This window comes from Propithecus coquereli, unplaced genomic scaffold (genome assembly GCF_000956105.1).
Source record: "Propithecus coquereli isolate 6110/MARCELLA unplaced genomic scaffold, Pcoq_1.0 Scaffold163, whole genome shotgun sequence".
NCBI classification, from domain to species: Eukaryota; Metazoa; Chordata; class Mammalia; order Primates; family Indriidae; genus Propithecus; species Propithecus coquereli.
Genome location: NW_012140858.1, coordinates 4179764 through 4192807, shown reverse-complemented (window position 1 = coordinate 4192807; position 13044 = coordinate 4179764). Strand labels below are relative to the sequence as shown.

The following is a 13044-nucleotide window of genomic DNA, read 5'->3' as shown; positions in this document are numbered from 1 at the left end:
TATTAAGTATGGAATGTCCGATTTCCTTAAGTACTAACTTGGACAGTTGATATCTTTGACATTTCACTTTGACACTTCTTGTTTTTGTTTTTTTATTGTGAAGGCACATCCTCATTCTTTCAAATGCTTAGGACATCGGAGCCTCAATTTCATCAGTTCTAAGTGGGATAATAACTATCTCCCTATTTATGAGGGTTAAATAAAGCAATGTGTGCTAAGCAACCTGATACATAATTTGTTATCAATAAATCTGTCTCTGTGAGATTACCTGAGATCTGCAGATACTGGCATCTACAGATAGTTTCTGTCTGTTGGTCACCATGGCGACCCTAGGCGAGCTATAAATTTCCCCTAATGAAGCTATTTTCACTTTTCCCTGCTGTGCCCGTCTGTGTCTTGGATAGATTAAAAACTCTCAGAGGAGTCACGTTTTAGAGTGTGTAGTCCGACCATTTATAATCCACATTACCCACTATGATGTAGGTAAAAACAATCAAATAGGAGAAGTCGGAAAAGGTTCAATTCAGTCTTCCCTGAGCACCATGAGGTCTCTGTGTTTTTGGTGGTTTAGGAAACAGCTGGAGTGGGAGGACTAAGAACAGTGGGAATTGTTGGTTGGCTTTGGAAGGAAGTGCCTTTGGCCAGTTGGTGTAATTCAAGGGGCCACAAAGCAAGCTCTCCTGCCCTGTTGTTCTTCACTCCACTTTCCTTGTGGGTTTATGATTCATTTTGATTCAAAGCAGCAAGCACACCTTGAGTACCTGATTGTACCAGGTCCTGGGCTGGGTGTGAGGGTCTCAGATATGAATCTGTCCCAGGACCTGCCTTACGGAGCTCACCAGCAGCAACATAACTTTCCCTCTTTGTAAGATGAAGATGTTGGACTAAGTGATTTTCCAATCCCTTCTCATCTTGAGTTTCTATGATTTTTATGAACGGAAGGTCAATTCTCAGAGGAATGCCTGTGAAGACAGGCTCTACTTGCAGATAAGGACAAGGATGAGAGATGATTGAAATGTCATGGATTTTTACTAACGTTATCAAAATACTCACCTGGTTTCTCTCTTTCCATAAGTTTAAAAGAACTATCATGTCAGTGGGACTCTGGCATGTGAATAAGCTGTGTCCACTGCTGAGGACAAGAATGTCTGGGCCAGGCATCTATAGTCTGTTCTGCTTCAACATTTGTTTTGAAAATGCAAATTTGTTCCAATGCAATTGATATATTAGAGAACAATTTGAGCATAATGCAAATTTTGCATTTGCTTGTGTGTGATTTCATCCACAAGACACATTAGATGACAGCAGAAAACTGCTTCCAGTGTAACTGAGCTGCATAGGGTCAAGGAAAAAACTAATCAAGACCAAGGTAAGAAAACCTTTAGTTAAAGATTTTGCACAAAGAGCAGTGGAGGAGATTCAGACCATAGCATGGTGTTTATGTATTTCTTAATGATTTAACACGTGTAAGACTGTGCTACTATTTTTTATTAGTTTCCTATCTTTTTTTTAAATGTCTCACTGACAACATTTTTTAATGTTGTATCCTAACTCCATTTTTCCATAAGCCCTGTGGTTTTGAATTGCACGATTTTACATAGCACAGTGATTTTTAGGAACACATATGTCATATTATGGCAGAACTGACGGTATTTGCAGTGGTGTCAAAGGAGCTTTTTGGGAGAATCAGTAGCCCGGGGCAATGGTCACATGGCATCCTCTATGGTGCACATTCCATAGAGTTGTGCTCCACGTGGCCATGGATGTTCTGTGCCCAGTACAAGGGTCCCCAGGCAAGATGTGCATGGGGACTGAGCTCTAGCGCTTACGCTGCTTGCCAAACCATGGCACGCTCTGTCTGCACAGAGGGAGTTCTTGTTCCTAACTCATAACACACAAAAGCGGAGGAAAAGAGCTTTAATTGCATTTGGAATTGAAGTGAAATAATTTAATGAACAAGATTGTATCTTAAATGCCAAAATGATACTTTATTAATAACCTAAAGCTGGGCTTCCAAACCTCATAGGAAAGGATAACGTTTGTTGATCACTCATGGACCAAGGCAGCTGTCCAGGAGTTCTAACTGCCCCAAGCCCTACTCAGGCTACTCTGAGAGCTAAGGGACCCATTTCTCCATATCCCTGCACCTCCCAGAGCACACTGATTGGATATTTTTGACCAAAAGTGAAGGTAAATTAAGGAATGTCACCAAGATGACATCATGGGACTCACTACTCAATGGAAAAGCTAAGGTGTGTGTGGGGTGACAGGGCACAGGGGAGGTGAGTGCCAGTTGATGTCCCTACTACAAGAGAGTTATTTCTATGATAAGGTGACTACACATTCCAATTTGCCCAGGACAGTCGTGGTTTATGCACCCCCTTTTCATTCTCGAAAGGGTCCTGGTAACCCTATTTATTCTCCAAAAGGTTGAGACTCCTTAATAAATATTTGGTGAAACAGCCTGTGGTATAAGAAGAGATATATATTTGGTCCTTGTCCCATCCCTGGTTCCTAGCGAGGAGCTCCTAAATCCCTTGGAATTTTCTGAGTGATAGGAGCATCTTTTGTTATTCATAAGGGGCCCCTTTCCACCATATATGAAAGCGTATCTTAATAAGGGAAATCTTGGTGAGCACCTGGGTGGCTTCAGGATGGGAACTTGTCATCAGAGAAACCTATCGTGCGATTAGAGGGTTGGAACTTTCAGCCCCACTGGGGAGGGGCAGGGGCTGGAGGTTGAGGTCAATCACCAATGACAGATGATTTAATCAACCATGCCCGTGTAATGAAACCTCCATAAAAACCCCCAAACGGTGGGGTTTGAGGAAGTTCTGGGTTGGTGAACACATCCATGTCCTAGGAGTGTGGCACACCCTGACTCCGTGGGGACAAGGGCTCCTGCACTTGGGACCCGCACAGACTGCACCCTATGCACCCTTCATCTGGCTGTTCATTTGTACCCTTTATAATAAACTGTAATAGTAAGTATAGCATTTTCCTGAGTTCTGTGAGTCGTTCTAGCAAATTATTGAATCTGAAGTGGGGAGGAGTTGCAGGGATTCCCGAATTCGTATCCAAGTTGGACACGTGTAGGTAGCCTGGGGACCCAGGACTTGTGACTTGTATCTGAAGTTAGGGCTGTCCTGTGGGACTGAGCCCTTGAGCCTATGGAGTCTGACACTAATTCCGGGTAGTCAGTGTCAGAATAGGATTGAATTGTTGGACACCCAACTGATGTCGGAGAATCAGACAGCCCTTCAAATTTTAATTGTAGCTCCTCTGGAAGACCTGAAAATGCAGATAATGGTCTAGGGACAGATCCTAGTGACAGATGCCAGACAGAGGTCATGTGCCTCCTATCTCCTCCCTTGAGGTGCATCAGGGCCACCGGCTCACACACCTTCCTGGGATCCTTCCCAGCATATTTTAGGTGGAAGTGTAGAGTCCATCTTCTTTAACTCCTAGGAAGTAGGAACTCAAGGTGACCTTCCAGGCACCCTCCCTACCTAATCAGCCTATACCATGCTGTCTCGTAACGCTTTTCCCCTGCTGGGGAGTAGATGAGAAATTTAGCAAATCAAGTGGCTAAACAGATGTCCAGCTACGGAACAAAATGCCAGTGCCCTTTCTTGTAGACACTCCAACTGGAGCCCTACATTTGTGTTGGCCTTAGGAAGGGGACGAAGGGGCCTGATTTAACACTGCACTATCTACAAGGCCAACCACCTCTAATATCTTTTGGGCAGTGTGTGGATCAATTCCATCTTTTCTCAACAAGACTTGTGGGGACGCACATGCTCTGGGCAGGGAACACTCTCGGGGTAGGTAACTTGATCAGCACGTCTGCCACAGTGGTCCTGCTGCTTAAGTACTGTGTTCATCCTATGTTCATATGCACATGTGAGTTCCTTAGGGACCTCCCAGAAACATGGGACTTCACTGGGCTCTGGGCTCTTGCATTAAAAATTGAATTGTGCATTCATTCATATGCATACTTGTGTATTTATTTGACAAATGTTTATTGAGCGCCTGTTTTGTGTTAGGCTCTGGTCATTTTGGTCTGATCCAGTAGCAGTGGAAGAAGGGGCGACCTTTTTTGGCCTGGCCCATGGCCACTACTTACTTCAAGACCTCCTCAGTCTTCTCCCTCACCTCCAGGTAGAGGGCATCCCTTCCTTCTCTGAGCCCCAATGATGCACTGGACCAGATCCTTACTGGAGATCGGGGACTGTTCACTTACATCAGTGAGGAATGATTTTGGCTACAAGCCACAAAACCCATCGAGTAGTGGCTGAAATGAAACAGATGCTTACTGTTTCACTTAAGAAGACGATTAGGAGCTGGAGGGCCCAGGGCCCAATGAGATCATGGAACCCAGTCTTTTCCTACCTTTTGGCTCCTCCTAAGCTGTTAGTGTTTCATGTTCACACTTGTCACCTCAAGGTCACAAGAGGGTCATAGCAGTCAGCCATAAATCCTCATACCAACCTCTCAAAGCAGAAAGAAGGTGCAAAAATAAAAAAGGCTTCTCTTTCTGACACTATCTTTTTTCTAAAATTGGGGGCCCCAAGTTGACTTCCCTCAGGTCTCTTTGGCCAGAACTGGAGCTGGAAACACTTCCGAAGGGGGATGGGATTTCCAGGGCTGGCTCAGACATGATGACTCATTTCTGGTGCTGGGGAAAGGAATTTTCCCTTACAACAAGCCAGGGAAGGGGCGGAGGGTGGGCAATGGCCGTTGGGCCCTGAAATTGGCCAGTGTTGACCATCTGTCTCCCCTTGCAGGTCAGTTCTTCAGTGTATCTGCACCTCCACTGCCCTTCTTGCAGACACCCCAAGTGGAGGACCCTTCTTTTCTCTCTCCCAGGAATACTGTATTTTTCACAAGGAGTGGATAGCGCTCAATAAATGCTTCGTGAATAAATGAAAACCAAAAATAGAAAAATTTGGTTTTATGGAGGGTGTGGGGAGTGCAGAATTTGGAAGAAATATATTCCATAGAGTTATTGAACAAATAGGGCCCAGAGATCAGAAGTTCTTTGCCAGGATCCCAGGCCTGGGTGTCAGGGGGTTCCATGAACTCCTGAAACTGTATGGAGCATTTTGCACAGATGTGTATAGGAATTCTGCGTAGGGTATGTCCTTAGTTTATATCACATGCTGAAATGTTCTACAACCCCCAAGAGACTTGAAAAGCCCACCTCAAATGGCCTGGGACGACACTCTGCAATTGCTGGTGGGCAAAGTAGAAGCCAGCGCAGCGCCCCACAGTGAATTGTCACCTAGCTGGGCGGTGCACCCCGGGCACCTGATTCGCAGGACTCCTGCTCCCGCAGCTGTAGGCTCCATTGCTTCTATTTTTAAGAAGCCAATCCGAAAGGTGTTATTATTCTCTGTCTCCCAGCACAGACGGAGCAGAGTGGCCAGACTGGGGAAGGCGTCGCTCCTAATGACTCACCGCCATCCTCCTGAGCGATGGTCTGCAGGCTCTATCACTCACTCTTGCCAACACACCGGACTGGAAAGAGCTGAGCCTGAGTCAATGTCACATGTGTATGTCAAATACCAGGGGGCAGGGCCAAAGACAAGGAGTTGGGGTGGAGGTAGAGCTGGTGTCCAACATCCAGATTCACCCCATCCCGGAAGAGGAAAAGGTGGTTTACTTATAGATGCCGGAGCCGGCCAATCAGTGTCAAAACTCCAAGCAGCCCCTGCATAGCTGACAGCTTGCGGATGAAGGTGGAAAAATGGGAAGGCACCCCTCCTCTCCCTCAATGGACAGCTCCTCCCCACTTTAAGGATGCGGAGAAGGCTGCTGTCTGGCTTGGGAGTCTGAGTGAGCTAGTGGGAGGCTAGCACCTCACCCCCACCCATAATTCATTGTGCAAAACCAGGCCCAGAAGAGATTTCACCATCCAGGCTCCCAGGCTTGCACCCTGGTTGTTGAGCCATGGACTTGTCATGTGATCTTGGGAAACTCATCTGGCCTCTCTGGTCCTCAGCTGGTTTCCTTATTGGAAAGTTACAGGGTTGCGCCAAGTCAGTGGTTCTACCTATTTCTCCCCAACAGCCTCTGGCTCTGCAAAGGGAACCTGGGCAGACCACAGAGGAGGAGAGCTCCAGTGAGGGGCCTTGGAGGCTAGGAGGAGGGGCAAATGGGAGGACAAATGGGTCCCTCAGAAGAGGAAAAAGGATGCTGGCTTGGACATTTCGTGCTGATGATTCTACAACATGGCTGCCCTTTAGAATTGCAGAACTTTGTAAAAGTCAGGGTTGCTTTCCGCAGACCTACTGACTCTGAGTCTTGCAGGGATGGAGGCTAGAACCTGGACTTTCAGAAAGCTCTCCAGGAACTTCTAAAGCAGCAGAGGATGAAGATCCGAGATCTGGGCCGACCCAGTGTGCCACTAACCACCCCCTTCCCAGCTGCCCTCTGCCCACAATGGACATGCCCACTCCAGGAGGCAGCCCATGCCTCTAAAGAAGAGCAGAAGCTTTCTGAAGCCAGGAATCTCTGAAAACAATGGGCTCCGGACTTCAGCAGGCCCTCCCAGGGCAGATCTCCTGCCTCCAGATGCTCCAAGTGCATTCAGCTCACACACGTCCGTTGCCAGGGCCACAAGTCTATCGAAATCCTGAGTGGAAATATCACCACCGTTTAGCTGGTGACAGACACAATACCAAGAACAGTGTACTTACTATCACTAGAGAAAAACATTGAATGGCTTTTGAAGAGCTGCGGAATGGCTCACACAGTGCACACAAATTCATTATCAGACTTGGCCCCGCTCCTCTCAGACGCCTCTGGCAAGACTGGTTCCTGAAATTTGCATTCCTAGATGGAGGATGCGGTGCAGACAGCAGGCAGCTGCGCTGGGGTGGGGGTGGGGCTGGGACCAGGGAGGGCTTACAAGTGGGCTGGGTGGTGGTTTCTAGGGAAAGAAGGGTACTGGCTGGAATTGTTCAGTTACTATGGCAGAGTCCCAGCTCTAGGTGGTTTAAGGAAAAAAAGAAATTTACTGGCATCACGGAAGAGCTCAGAGTTACATCTGAGTCAGTATCACAAGGAATCTCTCTGCAGCTCTCAGTTCTGCTTTCCTCTGTGAGGGCTTCCGTCTTGCCCAGGCCCTCCCAGTGTGGTGACAGAGACGGCCACCAATGGCTCCAGGCTGGCGGTCCACTAGCTTAGCCACTCCAGGGAAAGAATTCCCCTTTGTCCGAGAAGATCCAGCAAAGGGTGGAATCTCATGGGCAGGCTTATGTCATCTGGACATGCCCGAACAGAGCCCAGCGGCCAGGCCTGGAGCCGAACGGTGAGGTCGGCTTCACTCCAACCACGTGAACTGACCCGAGGGAAGACTTGGTGCTGTTATTAGAGGGAGGAGGGCCCCATGCTGGGAAGGCACTCAGGAGCTTTTCCTAGTCACTGTGGCAGGAATGAAAAGCACTTGCCCTGGTTTCTGTCATGTGCTGTGCTCACTTCTATTATAGATTGTTCTGGATGGTTTTTTTTTCTTTTTTTTGAGACAAGGTCTCTGTCTCACCAGGCCAGAGTGCAGTGACATCATCATAGCTCACTGCAACCTCAAACTCCTGGGCTCAAGAGATCCTCCTGCTTCAGCCTCCCAAGTAGCTGGGACTACAGGCTAATTTTTTTTTTTTTTTTTTGGTAGAGACAGGGCCTTGCTATGTAGCTCAGGCTGGTTTTGAATCCTGGGCCTCAAGCAATCCTCTCACCTCACCTCTGCCTCCCCAAATGCTGGAATTACAGTCATGAGCCACTGCGCCTGGCCTACTAGATAGTTATTTCTTTACCTGCCTGTCTTCCCTGCTGGCAGTGTGCTCTTGGGGAGCAGCAGTGATCCCATCATCTTTAAACTTGTAGCTCCAGGCCTACTATACAGAAGGTGCTGAATAAATTTTAGTATTAATGGAATAACATAAATCACACAGGACTGGGATCAGGGAATCTTGAATTTTCATCCGGATTCTCTCCCTAACTTGTGTGTAGCCTTTAAGCAAGAGTTTTCATCTCCTTAGGCTTCTTTCTAAAGTACTAGATGAGGGGATTGGCAAACTTTTTCTATAAAGGGCCAGATAGTGAATATTTTAGGCTTTGTGGGCCATAGAGTCCCTGTCACGACTACTCAACTCTGCCACTGCTGCACGAAAGCAGCCAAAGGCAACACATAAGCGAGTGGGCATTTCTGTGTTCCGATAAACAAAAACAGGCAATCCATGAGCAAAATAAATGGTTGCTGTTGTATTAAGCTGCTAAATTTTCAGGTAGCGTGTCACATAGCCATAGATAAAGGGAATAGTCATCTAGCAGAGGGTGGTAAACTATGGCTAGATGGCCAAATTTGGGCCACCACCAATTTTTATAAAAAATTTTAAAAATAGCCATGGACTTGATCTTTTTCACGTGGGCTTCTCCACAGGACTGCTTGGGCTTCCCCACAGTATGGCAGCTGTGTTCTAAGAGTGAGAATTCCAGGAGAAGAGAAGTGGAAGCTGGCAGTGTCTCAAGGCCAGGGTCCAGAAACCGGCACAGCATCACCATAAGCTCTTATTCCACCGATTGCCCCAGATGAGTTCCCAGCTGACAGCCAGCCCCACTTTGCCAACCATGTGAGTGAGCTGTCTTGGAAGTGGCTCCTCCTGCCCCAGCTGAGCTTCTCCGGCTGATGCTGCCTGGAGAGGAGACTGCACCTGACAAGTCCTGTCCAAATTGCAGATTTGCAACTTTGCAGTCACAGAGCCCACCCAGATCCAAGCAGAGGAGACACAGTCCCCACCTATAGGAGGATATGTCAGAGAATTTGCAGCCATATTTAATCCACCACAACGAACTCCAAGGGTTCTGCCGGTTCAGATGTCCTGTGGTTTGAAGATTCAACAGTTTGGCCTTTGATTCTAGGATTTTCTGGCTGATTTCCTAAACTGACTCTGTAAGAGAGAATCGCCCTAACCCACATCTCAATCCCTCAGGTCCTTGACCTCTGGAGTGTCTCTGCAGCCCATCCCACCTCTCCCTTCTCACCACCATCACTTGGAGCAACCTGAGAGCTGCAATTGTCTCTTAACTAGACTCTTGCCCCCAGTCTATGTCTGTGCTTCTCAGGTCGTCTTCTGGAGCACTTCTCTCCCTGCAGCAAGATCTTCAGAGACTCCCCACTGCCTGGAGAACAAAACCCCATTTTGGGCTCCATGTCCTTTGCTAGCCCTACTTCTGAATACTTTACTCAAAGGATCCTCTCTTAGCCAAAAAGTCACAACCTTTGCCTGAAATTTCTTATTTCTAATTTCTTTTCATACGGTGTGAAACTTAGGCCAACATTTATCTTCCCCTTTGTCCTTTTCTTACTGGATACGGGGACCTCACCTTCTTCCTCTCTGTGGCTTTGTATATGGAGGGTGCAGGTCAGAGCCTGGTGAGCTGAAGTCAACAGAATTATGGGCCTCAGCCTCCTGGCCACCCCTCTTTCCTGCCTCCCCTGGATGCACAATCCCAGAAATCAGGGCTGCAGCATCCCTGGCTGGCCAAAAGTGAGTTGGGAGACGGTGGCAATGAGCCCTTCTCTTGTGCCTCTTGGAGCTGACTCCAGGATGACTCCAGGATGTCAGCAACAGGAGCCGATCTTTCCAGGAGAGGTTTACACCTGCGAAGAGGCCCAGTGCCACCTTTTCCCAGCACCCTCCCAGAGAAGACTGAGGATCTGTCTGCCCCATTAGAAACCAAGCCTCTTTCCTGGCTTGTTCACTTGCCCAGCTAACCGGATTCTTGCTTCTAATCTGAGCCTTCACACTTATACCTGACTCTGACCAGCCCCTTCCCAGCCCGGAACCCTCAGTGGCAACCCAGGGTTCTCAGGATGACATTCAGTCTCATTATGCTGACACCCGGGGACCTTCATGATCTAGCCCATGCCTACTTGTCCTACTTCATCACCGTCAAATCTCTTCCTTTCAATGAGCCTTTCCCCAACCCATTATATCATGTGCTTTAGTCACTCTGAATTATTCAGAATCTCTGAAAAGATGGAGCCTCTTCGATACCTTGGGATCCTTCCTCTTCCTATGCTCTTTCCTCCTCCTAGAGGGCACTCCTTGTTCCGTCTAATCGATACTTGGCTCCAATGTCACCACCTCCGTGAAGCCTTCCCTCATTCTCCTTCTCCTCTCCCAACCAAGTTAGGATACCCTTACTCTGCCCCAGTGCCTCTCTTGGCCATAGCAAATATTACACTGTGCTGATGACACAGGTTTTTACGTCTGTTCCTCACTATCCTCACTAGAAGACTGTGATCTCTTACAGGGCAATGATTTGAGCTTTTTTCTTCTCTAATGCCATTGGCTGGCACAGAGCCTGGAATATGGTTGGCATTCAGTACATGTTTATTGGATAGATAAATGGTTGTTCATTGTTTTTTAGATGATTTCAAAAAAGAAATAAACTTTAAAAGTCAAATAATATACTGATAAAAAAAACCTAAACAGTTGTTTTATATATATGATCAAGAGTTAATATATCTATACTACAAGGATCTTTTATATAGCAATAAGAAAAAAATATAACCTCCAAAGAACAATGTGCTAAACACATGAAAAAAAAGAATAAACATCAATGGCCAATAAACATATGGAAAAAGTGTCCAGCAAAGCATTACAAATTAGATATTATACCATTTCATGCTTCAAATTTGCAGGCATAAAGAGAAAGGGCAATAGTTGATTTTAATTAGGTCGTAGGGAAAGGAACAATCCCATACACTGCTGGTGGCAATCCCTGAACTCAACTTTACAGTATATTTTGAAAGCCTTTAAAATGTGCAGGCTCTGTGGACCAACTATTCCACTTCTACAGTGTTTATTCCAAGGAGTCAATCAGTAATGCACACACATCTGCACATGTAGCTCTCATTAATTCCTCATTATTTCCTGATTGATTGCTCTGCCTCTAAGAACTGACTAACATTGTAGTCGTAGGAGCTGATAGTATCTTACCACTAGCTTAGGGACAAGAGCAGAAAATCCTCTCGTTTGATGGTGGCTTGAGCCTTGGCTGCCAATCTGTGGGAAGCAATCCTACAGTTGCTGTAATAAAGTTGATTCAACAAGTTCACCATCTGCTGTTCCATTTGGAAAAGACCCAGCAATTACTTGAAAGATCAGTTTGGGAGGTGAATTGTGGCTTGTGAACCAAGACAGGAAAGCATTTATTAAGCACCATCTATGTGCCAAGAAGTTACTTATATGATCTCATTTTATCTCTTGTTGGGTAGCCATGATTATCTCTATTTTACTGATGGAAAACTAAGGTACAGTGTAAGGAGCAAAACTAGGATATGAACTCTATCTGCCCCACTCCAAACCCTGTGACATTTTTCACTGCAGCCCAGTAGATGAGTCCTTAGCAACTTTGCAGTTGGATGTGCCATCAGTTGTTTATGCACAGAAGGATTAAGCTTAGCTATTCTGGCTAATCTTCATTAAGTTTCATCAAGTGAAATATTGTATGACACCCACAGTCCCCAGCCTCAAATCTTTCACCAGGTACATAATAATAACCTATCATTCAAATGAGGGGGAAATAAATCTGCTTCCAAGCAGGACAGAGTGAAATAGGTTCCCAAGTGGATTGTCATTCAGGGTAATTTCCTTTAAGCAAGTTCTAAATCAGGGTACCTGGGCATGTTGTGATGCTCAACTGGGGACAGACTGCCCTGACCTGGCAGCTTGGAAGTTCATCTTAAATGATTCCTTTTTGCACATTCTGTGAAATAAACACACAAGCCTCATTGCCTTTGCAGCCATATCTTAAGAAAATACACAATGATTGGCTGAGGCCGCCAGGCATCTTCACCTCCCCACCCCCACCCTTCGCCCAGAGCCATGTGCATTGGGGTTTCATGCCTTAGAAGAGCCCTGTGGTGGATATAGAGAACCTGGACTGGGATCTGAAACTGGAGGAAGGACCGAAAAAACACTAGACTAGTTAGAAATAACTCATGAGATCTTTTGTTTGTTTTGTTGCTGTTTTTCTTGGGATGGGTTCAATTCTCAGTGAAACTTCAAAAAGTATTTGGGTTTGGTCTGTTGGAGGTTCAACAAATACTTGCAGTTTATTTGGGGATTTTTTTGTTTGTTTAAGTTTGGGTTTTTATGCTTGCTTTAAGTTCAAATACCTGCTTTGAATATAGGATGCAATATAAAATTATATACAAACACACACACAGTGATATAGCCAGGGAATATAATTTTAACCATTCATAACAATAATCAAATTATACCACTAATATCTTTCCAAGATGATGATAAAGAATGTAAAAGTTATCTGGAATATTTTCACATTAGCTGTCTCATTTTATCCTCTTGGTATTTCTGTATACCACCATTTCTACAGTTTATTGTAAAAACTAGTTAACTAGTCAATATTGTAGCTTGTCCAATATTTTATTCAGTGGTTCTCAGTCTTCTTGAGTGAGAATGCCTTTGAATACTGGAGTTTGGGGTAGGCCACACGGAGGGATTAAAAGACATAAAACACGCAGAGCACGGTGGCTCACTCCTGTAATCCTAGCCCTCTGGGAGGCTAAGGCAGGAGAATCGCTTGAGGCCAGGAGTTCAAGACCAGCCTGAGCAAGAGCAAGACCCCATCTCTACCAAAAATAGAAAAAATTAGCCAAGTGTGGTGGCGCATGCCTGTAGTCCCAGCTACTTGGGAGGCTGAGGCAGGAGGATCGCTTGAGCCCAGGAGTTTGAGGTTGCCGTGAGCTCTGATGATGCCACTGCACTCTAGCCTGGGTGACAGAGCAAGACCATGTCTCAGAGAAAAAAAAAAAAAGACTTAAAACATCAAGATAAAGGGAGCAATAATTACCATCCGATGACTGCTAGTGGGAGAATATCCTAGAGTATCAATAAAGGAGTCAGGTATCACACTGTTTCCAGGGAAGGAACCACTCTCCCAACTGTACCCCTTCAAGTAAATTTCTTTAGTGCCCTGACCATACACCTTGATATCCTAGACCTGTGCAGT

General features: G+C 46.0%; 1 pseudogene; it reads right to left on the bottom strand.

Moving 5' to 3' along the window:
* LOC105807714 overlaps positions 1-322 on the bottom strand; it is a 7017-nt pseudogene extending 6695 nt beyond the window's left edge.
* Positions 323-13044: the final 12722 nt, after the last annotated feature.